This window comes from Heterodontus francisci, chromosome 15 (genome assembly GCF_036365525.1).
Source record: "Heterodontus francisci isolate sHetFra1 chromosome 15, sHetFra1.hap1, whole genome shotgun sequence".
Classification (NCBI taxonomy): domain Eukaryota; kingdom Metazoa; phylum Chordata; class Chondrichthyes; order Heterodontiformes; family Heterodontidae; genus Heterodontus; species Heterodontus francisci.
Genome location: NC_090385.1, coordinates 72994022 through 73013377, shown reverse-complemented (window position 1 = coordinate 73013377; position 19356 = coordinate 72994022).

The following is a 19356-nucleotide window of genomic DNA, read 5'->3' as shown; positions in this document are numbered from 1 at the left end:
TTCTCTTTTGTTTGAGATAGTCATTGCCTGGTACTTGCGTGGCAGGTATGTTACTTGCCACTTATCAATCTAAACCCCGGATATTGTCCCGGTCTTGCTGCATTTCTACACAGACTGCTTCAGTATCTGAGCAATTTAAATGGTGCTGAACATTATGTAATCATCAGCACTCCACTGGTCACGACATATATTAAAATGCTTTACCTAGTTACCAATATGGCTAATTATATACTTTATCTATATTAGTTCCAGGATAAAATATCCACCAACCAGGTTTCTTTAATAAAAAACAAAATTTTTGATTTATTATAAAACAAGACTTATTCAATAAGGTGCAAAGCTAATTAACACACAGTTTGAAATATGAAAGTATAAACATCTATCCTTCTAAAATATCCTAATGCACACACAAACACACACACATACTGGTTAAAGAAAAAAAAAGAAAAATGAAAAAACTTGCTCTGCAGAAATGAACTTTTAAAAACAATACTTTTGCCAAGTTATTTTCAATTCTTGAAGAGAAATGATAAGATATGGAATGTTCCAGATGATTTTTGGTCTGGTGTCACTAGACACATGCAGTTGTCACTGGGATCTTTTCAGAAGTCGTTCGTTCAGGAGATGTCGAGAGGAGGTCGTCCAGAAGCTTCTCAGTAGAAATGCTGCATCAGTTTCTCCAGCTCTCACACTGGATTCTCAGGGTTTCTCAAAGAGGTGGAATAGGATAAGTTGGTTACTTCTCTCTCTCTCTGCAGGCTGCAACCCCAAATGAATTCAAAATAATACCCAAAAACAAAACCAAACTTATGATAGCCATAAATCCAGATATGCGACTTCTCTAAGTCCAAACAGTTTCATAGCCCATAAGGCTCCGGCTGTTTACTTAGCTTAAGACATGTGACTTCCAGTAAGTATTTTTTTTAAACAAAGTCCCAAGTGTCCTTCCAGTGAGCCTTTTAAAGAAAAAAATGTCCAGGCATCTTCTCAGGTATTTTTCACAGTCCTTTAAAAATATTAATAATGGAAGCACCTTCATGACAACTGGAAAACCAGTGACTCTGCTTCTGAAACCAATTTTGTCAATATGCTGCATAAAACCTGACTGTTAAAGAAAAATAGAATCAATCTTCAAATAAACTGAAGCTGTTCAAGAGGATGACTGCATTCATATACTGTGTTTGCACAGGACTCAGCATGATTCCCAAAAAAGTTAGTTTATCCTCGATTGATGTAAAAAAGGAAAAATACATTTAAACAGTTCAAATAATGTGTATAGGAAAGGATTTTCAATTTTCAATAAGAATAAGCTCTTTGCTTTAAAATTTAGTTGGTTATAAATTCATATGTTGCATAATTGTCAGTTTTCCTTCTTCAATTTTATGTTTCAACATCCAATTTAAATCATTTTGATTTTCAAGAATAAAAACAGAAAATGCTGGAAATAGTCAGCAGGTCAGGCACCATCTGTGGAGAGAGAAACTAAGTTAATGTTTTCCGTCAATCACCTTTCATCAGAATAGCCTTTTGCATTCTGATTTTCAACCTTGGTTCTTCAGCAAAGATTTCACTTTAAAAAAAAAAGCCCCTTTGATGGCTCAGTGAGCAATACAAACCAGGAAAATCCCGAGTTCCAGCCCTGTTCTCTTTTGCCTTAGTTGATCTCAGCCAGGGCAGTGGTAGTAGATGTAGTACATTTGACCTCTGAGATTGTAGACTAAGGATAGAAAACATTGTCCACTGTTCCTGTTCATGATTACTCTCCATCATCTGTTTCCTTTGGTTGAGGAGTCTGTCATGAGGGTCAATTTAAAACTGTTACTATGGGAGGAATGAGAAAGCTTTTTAATAGAGAGTTGTTGGAGCATGAAGTACTTTGCTATTGGTAATGTTTGAGGCAGAGACCATTGCATCTATATAGGAAAATAAATAAACGTTCAAAAGCAGGGGAAGATATAAGACCATAGGGAAAGAGCAGGACAGTGAGATATTTGTTCAAACTAATAAAAGGTAAATTTAAGACTGATGGAAGGACATTTTATCTCACAAATGGTGATCAACTTGGCATGGACTTTGTTATGTTTCGTACCCCAAACACGAAGAAACTAGACTCACGATTTCTGTGTGTGTCGGCTTTATTTAAATGGCTGCCCGAATCTGTCTTAATTCCATTTTTGAAAACATGCCCCCTCAGGCTTGACTGACAGCATAGTGAGCAGTCTTACAAACACAGCGCAGAGCAATCAATCACTGAGCAATCAAACACAACAGAGTTCCAGGCAGGATCGTGGGGAGGAAAACACAGGATTCATTCAACACGTAGTTGAGTTCTGCGAGGGAAGGATTGTCGGGTATTTCCAGATTGATGAATTTAAATTTGACCCAATTGGCTTCCTCATTTGTACCAACAGAGTGAACTGCATGTCAGCAAGGAATCAAAAACTTCCAGGGAGCAGAGGAAGGGGACAGAATTAGTGAGGATAAATAAATTATCACAATAATCATGCAGTAACTATGAAATGGTGGAAAATTCAGTAGAGCAACCATCTTTAATAATCCAACAAGGACTGAACCTCTTTCAGAATCAACCTCCTCTGACCAGACTATCTTTAGCTGCTTCATCAATGACCTTCCCTCCATCACAAGGTCAGAGGTGGGGATGTTCGCTGATGATGGCACAGTGTTCATCTCTGTTGGCAATTCTTCAGTTAATGAAGCAATCTTTCCCTGCATGCAGAAAGATCTAGAAAAATGCAGGCTTGGACTGATAAATGGCAAGTAAAATTTGCATCACATAAGTGTTAGGTAATGACTATCTTCAGCTCCCATGAGATTCAATGGCATGGCCATTGTCAACTTTTAAAAAATTTGTTCATGGGATGTGAGCATCGCTGGCAAGGCCAGTATTTGTTGCCCATCCATAATTACCCTTGAGAAAGTGGTAATAAACTACCTTCTTGAATGGCTGCAGTCCATGTGATGTAGGTGCACCCACAGTGCTGTTAGAAATGGAGTTCCAGTTTTAGACCCAGCGACGCTGAAGGAATGACAATATAGTTCCAAGTCAGGACGGTGTGTGGTTTGGAGGGGAACTTGCAATTGGTGGTGTTCTCATGCTTCTGCTATACTAGTCCTTTTAGGTGGTAGAGGTCGTAGGATTGGAAGGTGCTATCAAAGGAGGCATAGTGAGTTACTGCAGTGCATCTTATATATGGTTCATACTGCTGCCACTGTGCACTGGTGATGGAGGGAGTGAATGTTTATGGTGGAGGAGGGGGCTGATCAAGCTGGCTGCTTTGACCTGGATAATATTGAACTTTGTGAGTGTTGTTGGTCATCCAAGCAAATGAAGAGTATTCCATCATATTCTCCGACTGTCAACACCTTAGGGGTCATCATTGGCCAGAAACTCAACTGGACCAGTAACATAAATACTGTGGCTACTATAGCAGAACAGAGCCTAGGTATTCTGTGACAAGTTATACATCTCCTGACTTTCCAAAGCTTCTCTACCAAAGCACAAGTAGGAGTATGATGGAATACTTACTTCGATGAGTGCAGCACCAACAACACTCAAATGCTTGAAACCATCCTGTACAAAGCAGTCCACTTGATCTGTACCTCAGCCACTAATCTAAACATCCACCCCTTCCACCACTGGTACCATAGCTGAGTGTATGCTGTCTACAGGATGCACTGGAGCAACTCACCAATACTTCTTTGGGAGCACCTCCCAAACCTGCAACCTCCACGAAGGGCAAAGGTAGCAAGTGCATTGGAACATCATTACCTCAAGTTCCCCTTCAAGTGACACACCATCCTAACCTGGACATATGTCATAATTTCTTCATTGTTGCTGGTTCACATCCTGAAACTCCCTACATAACAGCAATGTAGGATGTCCTTCACCACACGGGCTGTAGCAGTTCTAAAAGAAGACTCACCATCACCATTTCAAGGGTCACTAAGGATGGACAATAAATTCCAGCCTTGTCAGTGATGTCTACATCCCAAGAATGAATATATAAAAAAACTGTGGGAGTCAATTCCTTCAACCAATTTTTTTTTAAAAATTAGAAACCTACTTTAGTGAAGTCCTGAAAGGCTCATAACAAGTTCATTAAGAAATACTGTGCTTGGATCAGGACTCCTGGATATTACAGGTAGAACTACACAGACATTAAACCTTTACATCACAATCCATGCAGTAATCCATTCAGCAATTCAAAGAAAAATAACAGGGGAATAAATAAAGATGCACATGTACACAAAAACAGACTTCTGAGGTGAGCTATTATCTCAGAATATAAACTGGCAGTGGAATAACTGGATTTAGTATCTTGAGCAACAGAACACTTAATAATGAAGAGTATTTCATAGTTGAGTTGAGTTTTTATGTTTAAATGTAAGCATGGGTTAGCAACTCTATTCAATGGGAACAATTGGGAAATTGTAAGCAAGTGTTAAGATCAAGTGCATCATTATCTGGAACTGACTGTAATAAAGTATTAAGTTATTTTGTTTGCCTCCTTTTGTGACTTTCTTTTAACTATTTGTGTGCTTTTCAGGTAAAAGGGCCAATGCCCCAACAAGGTGCACAGGTAATGCTGATACCAATTAAGCAAGTGGGAGAAAGGGAATTGGGGGCCAGAGGAACAGGTGTGAGAAACGTTTCTTACCCAAAGTGTGCCTTTTTTTAACCAGGCCACTTTTTCATTATAGAGAGGTTAGATATAATGGCCTCATCAAAGTCTTCTAAATTGGAGAATATTCTTCAGGGATGCTCTGGAATTTTTGAGTGTTATTTAAAATGGGCACTGGTGACAAAAAATAGATCAGCCATTTTGGTGAGGGCACTTTTAATAGTGAGTGCCATTTGTAATGTGGAAAGTTAGTTTGGCCTGACCCTGCCCAGGTTCAGATCATTGCAACTTTGAGTGATTTGCATGGCCTCAATGTGCCCCTGAGGGAAGCCTTTCCCATGGCAGCATTGAGTAGCCAGGAGCAGGCGAGTAAAGCTGGAGGCGTACAGCAGCAGCAATGGCTGCTGGATTGGGGTTTTTAGCTGTTATCATTACAAAACAGCTAGAAAATTTCTAGTCACAGTCCCTGTCCTGAGATCCCTTGATAAAGAAAGGCACTTGCTATCTTGGGTTCTGTGTTCTTACTGCTTTTCTTGGATCCAACCTTTAAGCTGAGCCTATGCCATTTCCAATCACACCCATAAAAATGTGCATCCAATTAGAAAATTCATTCAAGGGCATTTCTAGATCATTTTCCTTGTTTTTTGTTTCCCTGCTGCTGTTAGGTTCTCATCAGCCTTTATGCCAATTTTTTGTTGCCCCCTGCATTATTACCAGACACCAGTGGGTTTTTCAGTTGCAATCCCTTTATCTGAGGTGTTTTTAACAGACAAACAGGATCTTACAAAGAGATATCAGACAGAGCAAGTTGCAAAACAGGTGCTCTGCACCCATTCAACAATAGCTTAACATGTAAATACATCTTGTTTTGGCAGTGATTCGTGTCTGTTGAGGCTTCAGGTATACAGGTAGATTATGACAGTGGGCCGAATAGCATGGGTACACATGGAGACGTAACTAACTGTTGCTAGAAAAATAACTGTGGCCGGAGTTTTACGGCTCCCGGGGAATCCGGGGCAGCCGGGTCGGAAGCGGCTGAGAAAACTGAATCTGCTCCATGCCGCCCGCCCACCAGCATCATGCACGGGGTTGCCCATTAGCGGCATTGAACACCTGACAGGGCATACGCGGCCAGCTGCAGCAGCGGATTTGGGGGCGAGGCCAATGTCAGCCCTCTAAAAACGCAGACAGCAGCACAATGAAGCAGACGCTCAGGGGAATACAGCGGAGGAGGAGTTGTGAGTATAACTGCCGAGGTGACCTGCTGACTGGAAAGTGAAGAAGTGAAGGAAGACTGACAGTGCCTGGGGCAGGAAAGGGGCAAACATTTGGAGAAGAAATCCAGAGCGATGGAGGGGAGAAGGTTCACCATAGCCCCCAGATTCTAAGAGGAATCTCTGTAGGTCCTCCACCAGGCGGTGGAGGTGAGGTGTGACATATTATTCAAAGTCGATAGCCGAAGAAGGCCCGCAGAAGTGACCAAGAGGGCCTGGCTGGAGGTTGCCGAGGAGGTCAGCAGCTGCTGTGTGGTACGGAAGACATGGCTCCAGTGTCGCAAGCGGCTCAATGACCTGCTTCGCTCTGCCCGGGTAAGGGATACCCCTCGTTAATCTCATTGTGAATGTGTCAGGGAAGGGTCAGTCTGTCCTAACGATGCAAGGTGAAAACAAGCAATGTCCAGTCCTTGTCTGCATTGTATTGGGATGCAGGATGGGCAGGTCTGGGATGCATGGTGATCCAATAGTGTTCAAATTGGGCACTGCATTGCAGCTGCACTGAAAAACGACAACAAACCCAATGGGTGAGGGTGTGAGAGACCAAATCATATGTCTAAACTAGGTGTGCTTGTTTAAATAGGAGAAGAGGGCTCACAATGCCCAAGAGAGGTCCTGGAGCGGTGGTGGCCAGGGCAATCAGGCATACCTGACCAGTATGGAGGAGGAGGTCTTGATGCTGGCAGGGGAGGATGGAGGACGTGCTGTGGCAGATGGCGAGGTTGGCAACCCTGGTCGTCAGAGTGAGTGACCCATAATGTGGTGGGAGGGTGTAAGGGGGGATTGGGGGGCAGTTACAGTGGTGATTGGCTCATGCACTGAAGTGTGCTAATAAAAGTTGATTCACACAAATGTGTGCAAACTGCAGTAAGGGACATGTGCTTCAATCTGTGGTGCTGATCAAACCAATCAATCTGATTCTCCCTGCAGGTGAACATCAGCGGCCAGGAGGGGTCTCGGGGGTTCAACAGTCCGCCTCTGAGGATGCGGAGATCGCCTCGGAGGATGCACTGTCACATCATTGCACCTCACCAAGCTCCAGCGCAGAGACTTCCACCATGGTTGGGACTACTGACTCCTTGGAAACGATGCCACTTACGGGTGTTAGCACAGCATAGTCGCCGGACCAGCCACCAGAGGCAGAACCGGCCGATGCCTCACACACTCAGAGGAGTTTGGGAGGCCAGGCCAATGCAAAACTGCAAGCTGATGGAACACCTCTGAGAACAGCCATTCGGCGGGAGATGTTACAGGCGGCACAAGAGCAGCTGGCGGAGTTGCTAGAGACGCTGCGAGCCATAGCACATACCCGGAAACTTCCATCCAGGGCATGTCAGCTGCAAACTCTCAGGCATTTGTCCATCTGGCATCCTCCGTTGACAGATTGGTGGCTGCAGTGGAGGGCCCAGTACTGGGAGCCATCCGTGATCTCAGGGGGAGTGCAGCCTCCCTGGACCAGGCCATCAGGGCACAAACTCAAATGCACATGCGGCAGGTTGAGGATGGTCATCCCTCTGAGGTCAACTTTGCGGACCGGTCGAGCCTCAGGAGGGCACAGGGGCAGCAGCCGATAGCACATGTGTGCTCCACTCAGGGTGCTCCTGATGCATCATGCAGCCCCTTGCTCCCTCCGCTGGTGACATGTCAGCCGCAAACTCCCAGGGTGTTAGTGGATGCTCCTGATATTTCTCATGAGCACCCTGATATGCAGCGGCCTGCATGGCCGTAAGCAGGCAGAGGACGTCCACCAAAGTCATCAAGAGCACGGCGGCAGCCCGATCAGCCACCTGCCTCTGGTGAGTCTGGTGGTGAGGGATCGTTCACACGTAAGAGCACCTGCAAACGTTTTAAGCAATCACAGTAACATCACTCCTGGTTCACTGGGTTACCTTCCGCTTATTTATTTCAGTTGCATATTGCATCACTGTAAATAAATTTGTTGTTTGAACATGTTACTTTGCATATGTCATCCATGAGGTAGCATCAGACATCGTTGCGCTGCTGAAACGGTTATATATGAGATGCCACACACTCGGGTTGGGTTCATCGTGACATGATGCTGTTTTCAATCTGATCATCTCTTCCCTTGGATGTGTGTGTCTTTCCCCTCTCGCAATCCCACAATGGCTCAGTGCATGCCCAATGTGAAATCTTTGCATGGAGCGATTGTCTCAAGAGAAATGCCTGCCTATTAGGGCATCCCGGGTCTCTCCTGCTCTTAATTCCAGAGGACATTCTGCTTCCTCTCCTATGCGATCATGTGAGTGCTGCCCATTGTCCTCAGTAGAAACTCCATTTTAAGCTGATGACGCCTCATGTTTACCTTGAACCTCCTCAATGCCGTCTCCCCTTTCCATTGCCAGGTTATGCAAGGCACAGTAAATGACAATAATCCTGGATATTGCTGGTGCGTACTGCAGTGATCCACCTGATTGGTCCAGACACCTAAATCTCATCTTGAGCAGGCCAATTGTTTGCTTGTTTGTCACTCTTGTGGCCGCATAGCTCTCATTGAAGCGTTCCTCAGCATGACCCCTTGAGATTCTCACAAGTATCATTCAGCCATGTCTTCAAAGGATAACCTCTGTCGCCAAGTATCCAACCTTCCAGTCTATCCGGGGGACTGAAAAGAGCTGGCACCTGAGAGTTTCCGAGAATGTATGCATTGTGGCAACACCATGGGTACCATCCACAAACCTGAATGATTCTCTTGTAATGATCAAATACAAGTTGAACGTCCAATGAATGGAAGCCTTTTTGGTCGATGAATGCCCCTGAATGACCTGTTAGTGATCTAATTGCCACTATCACACCCTGAACCATTGGGAACCCAGCTATTGCGCTGAATCCTCTTGCTCGTTCAGCCTGGCTGGTGTTGTCCATTTTGAAACTAATGAAATTGTTAGCACGTCTGAACAGTGCATCAGTCACAACCTTTATGCAGTGGTGCACAGCTGCTTGGGAGACACCACATAGGTCTGCTGTCGAAGCTTGGAAAGAGCCATATGCATAAAAGTTAAGGGCGACGGTCACCTTTAGAGCTACCGACATTGGATGGCCACCGAGACTGCTTGGGGCTACATCCACTGCCACCATCTCACAAAGAAATGTCACAGTCTCACGTGACAGATGCAGCCTTCTTCTGCACTGGCGTTCCGACAGGTGCAGGTAGCTCAGACGCGGTCGGTATACCCTGCCTGTTGGGTAGGCGCGTCTCCTGACATGTGTTCGCTCTCGCCCGACCCTGCCACCTGCTCTCCCTCCCACATAGCGGGGAGCCACTTGACCAACTGCTTGCGCATGCCCATGCCTAGCTGTCCTTCTGCCCCTGATTGGGGCATGGTCCTCCTCCTCTGAAGTGCTGCCTCTAGAATGCACAATCCCCATGGTTGGTCTGGTTACCAGATTCAATGATTAAATCTCTAAGCTCCAGCTGTCAGGACAGGCACACATAACCCCCTTCCTTCACTCACTGACTCAGGACAGATAGGTCCTGAGCTGCAGTAAGTCAGACTCAGTTGGAGACCTCTACACAAGCTACAAATGTTTACAATTTATATGACACGCAGAAACTCTCACGGATAAGCAACACCAAAAACCTTACCTCAACCACCCTCACTAACTGCCTGCCTTCCGCCCTTTTAAAGTTGCCTGGTCCCCGACACGATCAGTGACCCGATTTACAGCTGTAAAATAAAACAGCCACGTAAATTTCCAGCCAATTGGCTTCTCAATTATTTTATGTGCCTTGAAATTACTTGCGGTCGGGCGTGCGAGCGGCAACTCGATCGCGTCCGACTTCCTGGATCGTAAAATGGCGTCTATGAGTGATGACACCGGGGACCCGACCCGATGTAATCGGACGCCATTTTACCACCCGGATGCCTCCGAATGGACCCGATTAAGGTAGGTAGAATTCTGGCCTGTGTGTTAATGACACCTGATGTTGTGAATGTGCAAATAGACCAGCAAGTTCAGGTGATGAAAAGATATGGGGCTAGATTTTATTATCCTGCTGCTGGGAGTGGCAGTCAGTGTGTTGAATGGTGGCGGTCCCACCTGTGATATTAGCAGCCCCACCCCTGTGATTACGCAGCAGGTGACCATCTAGCATAATGATGGCAGCCAACTCCCCCCAATCACGTGGCAAAGGTGGCATTGGTGATGCCATTAATAACATCACCTGATGTTGGATCAGGTGCTGGCACCATCTTTAAAAGGCTGCCAGCACTGAATATACTCTCTGAGTTCTTTCAGCAGCAGGTTCCTGAGGCTAATAGTCTGTGCTCTTCAAAACATTACTTTATCTGCAAGCAGCCCCCCAAGTAAAGCCTGGCTCGGGTATAAAATTAAAACACGCCCCGGGCCCGACCTGACAACAGCCAACCCAAACCCGTCCTGGGCCTGAGTCCTTTAATTTTTTTAAATGCCTGACCCGACCTGAACCCGACACATGTAGTCGGGTTTGGTCGGGTAGCCAGGCTTTACTGCAGAGTGCGGATTCTGGACTGCACGTTTCCCACCTTGACGTCCTGAATGTTCATTTGAAGATACTTCCCGGAGCAAGGCAGCACTGTTCACGTCCAGCCCGACCCGACCCGAACCTGAATGCTGGACCCGGAAGAGCGGCCCAACCCAACCCAAACCCGACACGTGTCGTCGGGTCTGGCAGAAGGACAATCAAGGGTGGTCCCACACTTCAATGATGCCTCCCTGCTGATTCTTCTCCAGGTTGGAAGGGAAAGGCGGGAGGGCCTTATCACCAACGATGGCAAGAAGTGGTCCTCCCACCTGACCAAGCAAGCCTGGATGGAGATCGCAGAGGAGGTTAGTAGCCATGGGATTACCCATTGTAACTGGGTACAGTGCAGGAAGAAGGTCAATGACCTCCTACGCTCAGCCAAGGTAAGCTGCATGGTTCCAGATATCTTGTTGCGATCTGCTTGCCCACAATGTAAAGAAGCACACTTGACGATGGTAGATGACTGACTGCATAAGTGAGACCAGTCTCCTTCATTTCTATTTTAGCACAATTGAGACCCATGACAGATAGAGTCAGTCTGATAGCAGAGACATCCCCCAGGTGCAGAAGAGGGGCCATTGATTGTATTGACGCAATGTAGATACGTTTGGAACTTAACAGTGACTGCATCCTTGACCTTTCAGGAGAAGAGGGCCCACGACAGTAGGGAGGCGGCCAGGACCACTGGCGGGGTGCCCGACCTGCGGCTTCTGTCTCAGGCTGAAGAGGAGATGCTCGAGTTAACTGGGAGCCCAGAAGGATGTGCCATATTGGACATTGAACTCAGAGTCCCAATTGAGGAGAGTGATTATTGCCAAACACAGAATTAATCAAAATTACATTTTATTGAGAAATGCAATGCTGTCATCATTGAGACATGTGCACCATAACACCTAAATGTCTCTTCTATACATTGTATCTTTCAGAGTGCTGCTCACAAATGATTAGACACTGATGAAATGACAACAGCCTCTGAGGACAAGGAACACTTAAAGGATGCATCGTCCATGACTCTCCTGCACCTTCCACCAGTGCAGATACTCTCACCTCGGTGGATATCCGATTGGCATTAGATTCGGGGTCACAAGCTGGTGAGAGCACCTCACAAGTGCCCGAGCAGCTGGCTGAAGCTGAGACAGCTAAGGGCTCTAACAGTCAGAGGACTGCAGGTGCCTAGACCCATACTGAGCCCCAGGTTGATGACGAGCTTGTGGTGTCAACAGCACAGGGCATGCTGCAGTTGCAGGAAGAGGTAAGGCAACATCTGGTGGAGATGCCAGAGGTCATGAGCAGCCATGAGCGGACGATGGAGGAGTCCATCCATGCCATGACTACTGCCATGTTCCAAGCATGTGAGCAAATAGCTTCATCCATGGAGAGGTTGGCGACCCTCATGGAGAGCCACATTCCACAGATGTGCCATGAGCTGCAAATCCTCGCCTTGGCCATGACTTTAGATCAGCTATCGCAGAGCAAAAGAAGGAGCAGGAGCCTGGAGAGCGTTCCCACTCCAAGTCCTTCTTTGGAGAGTGGGAAAGTTCCAATGTGCCTTAAGAAGGACAAGAAGAGGATGTGCTCCACATCTGGGGTCTACCCTCAGGGAGATTCCAGTGTGGGCATGGGTTCCTCAGCCCCTTTGCCAGTGAATCCAGCTTTAGCAGCTGCAATGCCTGAGGACAGTTCTGCACCAGTGCAGGAAGCCTTCAGTCAATCATGGCCCTCTAGGCCTCAGGCACCCAGAGGACAGCAGCCAAAGACATCACAAGCCAAGGGGTTTCCTAATCAGCAGCCTGCCTCCAGTCCAGCTGCCAGCGCAGAGGTAACACCGCAAAGGAGCACCCGCAAACATATTAAAAAGACACCTTGACACATGGGTATTCACGGATGACACTGATATGTCATGTTTACTTTTGTTAAATGTGTTTCACTGCCAATCATCAGCCTTTATTGTCTGAAAACCACATTCCACCATGGAGTGATTATGTGTCTTTCAATTCCATCATAAGCTGTAAAGCATTTCCAATGCGACCACTGACATTGTTACCATGCCAATATGCATGATGTTTAATTACATGAATGATGTCACATAGGCAATGACTCAGTTTGTTGTTGCCATTCATCCTGGAAAGACTGATGTTATGGAAGCAGAGGACTTGAGACTCCATGCTTGATGGTGAGTTTTGATAGCAAACATACTTATTGAAATTCATGGATTGTGGAAACGTGTAATTATTAGTCTTTGCCTTGGCTCCCTTGCGCACTGCTCACCATGTCGGACCTCCATCACTGCTCTCTGATTTTCCATGCGTGCTTGGCATTGCATGTCCTCTGTTTCCTCATCATCAGAGGATGTCTCATGCTCCCGAACTTCTTCATCTTGCAAGGCCTCTACCTTCTGGACTGCAATGTTGTTCAGAGCACAACAGACCACAGCGATGCGCACAGTCCTGCCTTTTGTTTTATTCATTCATGAGCGGTGGGCATCGCTGGCTAGGCCAGCATATATTGCCCATCCCTAATTGCTCTTGAGAAGGTGGTGGTGAGCTGCCTTCTTGAACTGCTCCAGTCCATGTGAGGTAGGGACACCCACTGTGCTGTTAGGAAGGGAGTTCCAGGACTTTGACCCAGCGACAGTGAAGGAACAGCGATATAGTTCCAAGTCAAGATGGTGTGTGACTTGGAGGGGAACTTGCAGGTGGTGGTGTTCCCATGCGTTTGCTACCCTTGTCCTTCTAGTTGGTAGAGGTTACGGGTTTGGAAGGTGCTGTCTAAGGAGCCTTGGTGCGTTGCTGCAGTGCATCTTGTAGATGGTACACACTGTTGCCACTGTGTGTTGGTGATGGAGGGAGTGAATGTAGATGGGGTGCCAATCAAGCAGCTGCTTTTTCCTGCATGTTGTCGAGCTTCTTAAGTGTTGTTGGAGCTGCACCCATCCAGGCAAGTAGAGAGTATTCCATCACACTCCTGACTTGTGCCTTGTAGATGATGGACAGGCTTTGGTTAGTCAGGAGGTGAGTTACTTGCTGCAGGATTCCTAGCCTCTGACCTGCTCTTGTTGCCACGGTATTTATGTGGCTACTCCAGCTCAGTTTCTGGTCAATAGTAACCCTTAGGATGTTGATAGTGGGGGATTCAGCGATTGTAATACCATTGAATGTCAAGGGGAGATGGTTAGATTCTGTCTTGTTGGAGATGCTCATTGCCTGGTACTTGTGTGGCGCGAATGTTACTTGCCACTTACCACCCCAAGCCTGGATATTGTCCAGGTCTTGCTACATTTCTACATGGACTGCTTCAGTATCTGAAGGGCTGCACCAGATCTATCGAGGCAACAGAACCGCATCTTCTGCATACAAAAGGCCTGCTCGATGATCATTTGTGTGGATCCATGGCAGGTGCTGTAACGCTCTTCTGCACTATTGCTGGGGGTTTTCTTACTCTTGCCAGAAGCCATGTCATCAAGGGGTAGCCTTTATCCCCAAGAATCTGCCCTTGAAGGCAAGCGGGGGAAATGAAAAGCAGTGGGACCTGCAACTGGCCAAGTATGTATGAGTCATGGCAGCTGCCCGGGAAGTGGGCACACAATTGTAGGAAGCGCTTTCTGTGGTTGCATACTAGTCGGACATTAATTGAATGAAACCCTTTCTGTTTATGAAGGTGGCTGGTTGGTCCATGGGAACTTTGATGGCCACAAGCGTGCAGTCGATCACACCTTGGACCTGTGGGAATCCCGCAATTTCCCCAAATCCAAAGGTCCTCTTGGACTGACCCATATGGTCTGTCCTGTGGCATACATAGTTGCTGGCCCTCCTGAACAGAGCATTGGTCACCTCCTTGATACAGCGGTGCACGATGGATTGAGAGACCCTACACATGTCGCCATGGATCCCCGGAATGATCCAGAGGAATAAAACTTTAGGGCCATGGTAATTTGGAGGGCCACAGACATAGGGTGACCACCAAAACCCTTGGGCGCAAATCATTGTTCAGCAGCGTGCAGAGGTCGGTGACGGCCTCTCTGGACAGCTGCAGTCTTCTCTTGCAGTTGCGTTTAGACATCTGCTGGTATGTCACCCGAGTCCTATAGACTCGCTGTCATATCTGGGCTCTTCTTTATCTTGGCACCCACTGCTACTCACGACGAGGAACTTCCTCTTGATCCACAGCTGCCTCCTGGGCCCACCTCTGATGGAGATGTCTCATCACAGCAAGGAGATACAGGAAAACGGTGAATCATACCCAGCTCTATCCTCCTTGTATCTTCAGCTTCCTTCAAAAAGTAAAGTACACCTACCTGGGCAAAGATTTGTGTTAATTTTGGTTCTGCAGGATGCAGGCATGAGCTCTATGTTATGGAGTGATGTGATCTCACAACTTTTCCATAAGTGCGAGCCATCGTGAAAAAAAAGATTCCATTTAAGTGCCCTGCACTGGACCCCCCCCCAAAAAAACCTATCCAGTTGCTCAGTTCTCCCCCACTCCACCAGTATCCACTTGCAGATTTCCACCTCCCCACTCCCCAACAGTATCCACTTGCAGAGTTCCTCCCTCCCCCCCCCACAACAGTATCCACTTGCAGAGGTCCTCCCTTCACCCCCCCGCTAACAGTATCCACTTGCAGAGTTCCTCCCATCCCGCCCCCAACAGTATCAAGTAGCAGAGAGTTCCAAACTCTCCTCGCATCTGCAGATTGAACGGAGTGGCAATGTCCAATGTTAAAAAAAATTCCAGAAGATAACAAAGGATAACATATCTCACCTTCACAGGCACCAAGGACTCTCGCTTCGGTGGCGCCAGCTTTTCAAACACAGGAAAGTTAAGGCAGGGAGTGCCGCATGTCATGCAGCAGATTGCGAATGCCTGGCAGGATTGCGGTGAATTAGATACAAATTCATGCAAATCAGTATCTAACAGGTTTAAATTACGATCCTGTCATGTTGCGGTGGAGGTGCCGCCACGGTACTTCGCTGCCTCCAGGAAAACTGCAATCAGGATGAATCTGCTTCATTTCTCCCCCCCTCCCCACCCCGTCAAAAAACCCGTCTTGTAACAGAGCATAATCCCATGAGTTACAACTCTCCAGAACTTGCCAGCCGAGTTATGCTACCCAGCTGTTTGCTTGACATAAATGGAATCTCACCCTTCCCCTCCCCATTTTTAAAAAAAGATTTTCACATTAATTAACCATTGAACTCACTGCAGAAAGCTAGGGGTCATAAATATTAGTGTAAGTATCTTTTTAACAACACAATGATTGTTAATGCAATGACAATCAATCTCTCTGGTCCATAAAGGGAACAATTTAAACTAAAATAAAAACAAGAAATGCTGGAATTACTCAGCAAGTCTGGCAGCATCTGTGGAGAGAGAAGCAGAGTTAACATTTCAGGTCAGTGACCCTTTATCAAAACTGGCAAAGGCTAGAAATGTAATAGGTTTTAAGCAAATAAAGCAGGGGTGGGGCAAGAGATAACCAAAGAGAAGGTGTTGATCGGACAAGGTCACTGACCAGAAGGTCATGGAGCAAAGGAAAACATGTGCTGAAAGACAAAGCATTGTGCAGAGAGGGTGTTAATTGACAAAAAATGGACAACCTGGTCAAAAGCACAAACATGACAAAAAAAGCAGTGGGTAGGTATTTAGCAAAAAATGAATGATGAAACAAAATGAAATAAAATAAACAAATAAAAAAGAAAAAAGAAAAAAGAACTGAAAACAAAAAGGGGGGCCTGTCATGCTCTGAAATTATTGAACTCAATGTTCAGTCCGGCAGGCTGTAGTGTGCCTAATTGGTAAATGAGATGTTCCTCAAGCTTGCATTGATGTTCACTGGAACACTGCACCAGTCCCAGGACAGAGATGTGGGCGTGAAAGCGGAGGGGGTGGGGGGCGGTGTTGAAATGGACAGCAACTGGAAGCTCAGGGTCATGCTTTCGGACTGGGCGGAGGTGTTCCACAAAGCGGTCACCCAGTCTCTGTTTGGTCTCACAACTGTAGAGGAGACCACATTGTGAGCAGTAAATACAGTATACTAAATTGAAAGAAGTACAAATAAATCACTGCTTCACCTGAAAGGAGTGTTTGGAGTTTTGGATCGTGAGGAGAGAGGAGGTGAATGGGTAGGTATTACACCACCTGTGATTGCAGGGGAAGGTGCCGTGGGAAGGGGACGAGGTGTCGGGGGTAATGGAGGACTGGACCAGGGTGTTGCGGAGCGAACGATCCCTTCAGAATGCTAACAGGGGAGGGGAGGGGAAGATGCGTTTGGTAGTGGCATTACACTGGAGGTGGCAGAAATGGCAGAGGATGATCCTTTGGATGCGGAGGCTGGTGGGGTGAAAAGTGAGGACAAGGGGAACCCTGTCGCGGTTCTGGGAAGGAGGGGAAGGGGTGAGGGTAGAGGTGTGGGAAATGGGCCGGACACGGTTGAGGGCTCTGTCAACCACAGTGGGGGTGGGGGGAGGAATCCTCGGTTGAGGAAAAAGGAAGACATATCAGAAGCGCTGTCATGGAAGGTAGCATCGTCAGGGCAGATTCATCGGAGACAGAGAAACTGGGGGAATGGAATGGAGCCCTTACAGGAGGCAGAGTGTGAAGAAGTGTAGTCGATGTAGCTGTGGGAATCAGTGGGCTTATAATGAACATTAATAGACAGCCTATCCCCAGAGATGGAGACAGAGAAGTCGAGGAAGGGAAGGGAAGTTTCGGAGATGGACCATGTAAAGGTGAGGGAAGGGTGGAAATTAAAAGCAAGGTTGATAAAGTTTTCCAGTTTGGGGCGGGATCAGGAAAAGGCAGCGATATAGTCATCAATGGGCGGCACGGTGGCGCAGTGGTTAGCACCACAGCCTCACAGCTCCAGGGACTCGGGTTCAATTCTGCGTACTGCCTGTGCGGAGTTTGCAAGTTCACCCTGTGACCGTGTGAGTTTTTGTCGGGTGCTCCGGTTTCCTCCCACTGCCAAAGACTTGCAGGTGATAGGTAAATTGGCCATTGTAAATTGCCCCTAGTGTAGGTAGGTGGTAGGGAATAGAGGATTACTGTAGGGTTAGTATAAATGGGTGGTTCTTGCTCGGCACAGACTTGGTGGGCCGAAGGGCCTGTTTCAGTGCTGCACCTCTAAATAAAATAAATAAAATGTACCAGAAAAAGAGTTGGGCGAGGGGGCCTGTGTAGGACTGGAACAAGGCAGGCCCCAGCGATGGGGAGGGGGGGTCGTGGTGCACTGGTGGAGTCGTTGCTGCGGGGGTGGCTATTGCCATTGGGGGAGGGGGGAGTGCCCTGCATAGGCCATGGAGTACCCATAAAGGAGGACTCCTCCTCAGGAACCCGCTGGGAGGCCACCAGAGTTTACCTGGCAGTCCCCCCACAGGGCGGCGGGCCATCCTGGTGCAGGCAAAATGCCCACAGGGACAGGAAGTGGCCCTTAATTGGGCACTTAAGCTCAATAGGCCACCTCGCGTGCAGCTGAGCTGCCGAGGTGCCTGCCGCTGGCAATATGCTGTGGCGCGGGAAGATGTCAGGCTCCCCTCCTGACGCCTACCCCATGAAATTGCCAGTCCTCCCACCTCCCAGCCCAACCCCAATGGGCCGGAAAATATTCAACCCTTTATTTCTCTTTCTGTATCTAATTCACCATTAAAACCTTAGCCTCGCCATTATTATAGAACTATGGAATAAAATTTCTACTAGTATGTGGCAAGGATTTCATTTCAGTTGTACTTTTTTGCTTCCTATTCCAGACCCGCACCTCCCTAAGTTAATTTTCTGTGTTCATGCTGTCATTTTCTGTCAAGAGCTTTTAGAAAAAGTTAGATCTTAAATTTACATTCCAACCCTGCCTGAAATTCATAAAACAATTCTGAAATTGTCAAGGGGAAGATGCTGAATAAACACGTAGAAGATAGATGCACAGGCTACAATTGCTTAAAGAAAAGAATCCTGGTACATTTCACCTCTTAAAATTTTCCTTACTAACCACTTGCAAATAACAGACTTGAGGGAAAATAATTGTGTGGAATACAATTTCTGGTTTCAGTCAAGTGTTCAGCAATTTGATCTGCTGAAAATGGATTTTTTTATCATCCCATATAGTACACACAACCCACCCAAATCATTAAATTTTCAAACAAATGTAGTAAAAAAATAAGTATATATTGTTTGTTCTCTAAGTTGATAGTTATTTTGAATGAGCAGATGTTTGTTTGCTGCAAAAAGCATATCATTTTCATTGTCTAAAGCATCTGCTTATCAGTTTCAATAATTCAAAATCAACCAACTGGCCTGAACCTGAGCTTATTTCAGAGAGATCTATTGATACATGGGTTAGTAAATAAAAATTGAATTACTTTAAGTATAGATGGTAAGAGAAAAACTAATGGAAAGAATAGACGTCAGTACATTTTCTATTCTGTAGTTATTTTACAATGTAGTTGGTGAATTTTAATTGCAATCAGATGGCATTGTTTTCTTACAGAAATTGTTTGTTCAGTACTAAATAGGCTAAATTATAATTTTGTTCTGAACAAATTGGTGAGCTTAGTCCGCGAGAAAAAATGGTCTAATGCCTCATCGACAATCCCTCATGTGAGGATGATTTTCCTTGCAGATGGCTGGGTGGAAGTGAGATGTCAGTGTCGGCTGTGGGGCCGCAGATGGCTTAGGAGTCCTATCTTAGCCTTGTAGGCCCACCCACAGTGAGGATATCGGTTGTCAGCCGGTAGAGGTGGTGGCTGATTGTTGGCTCGACCTGCTGCTCACTCTTTCTGTCTCTCTTGCTGTCCTCTCTCAGTGGCTGCTCTTGTTGATTGGAAGGTCTTGACACCATTTGCGATGATGGATCACCATTTTGGCCACGATTGAGCACCTGTTTCTCATGTGTTGATGTTAATAGAGCAGACCTTCATGGAGGCTCGGA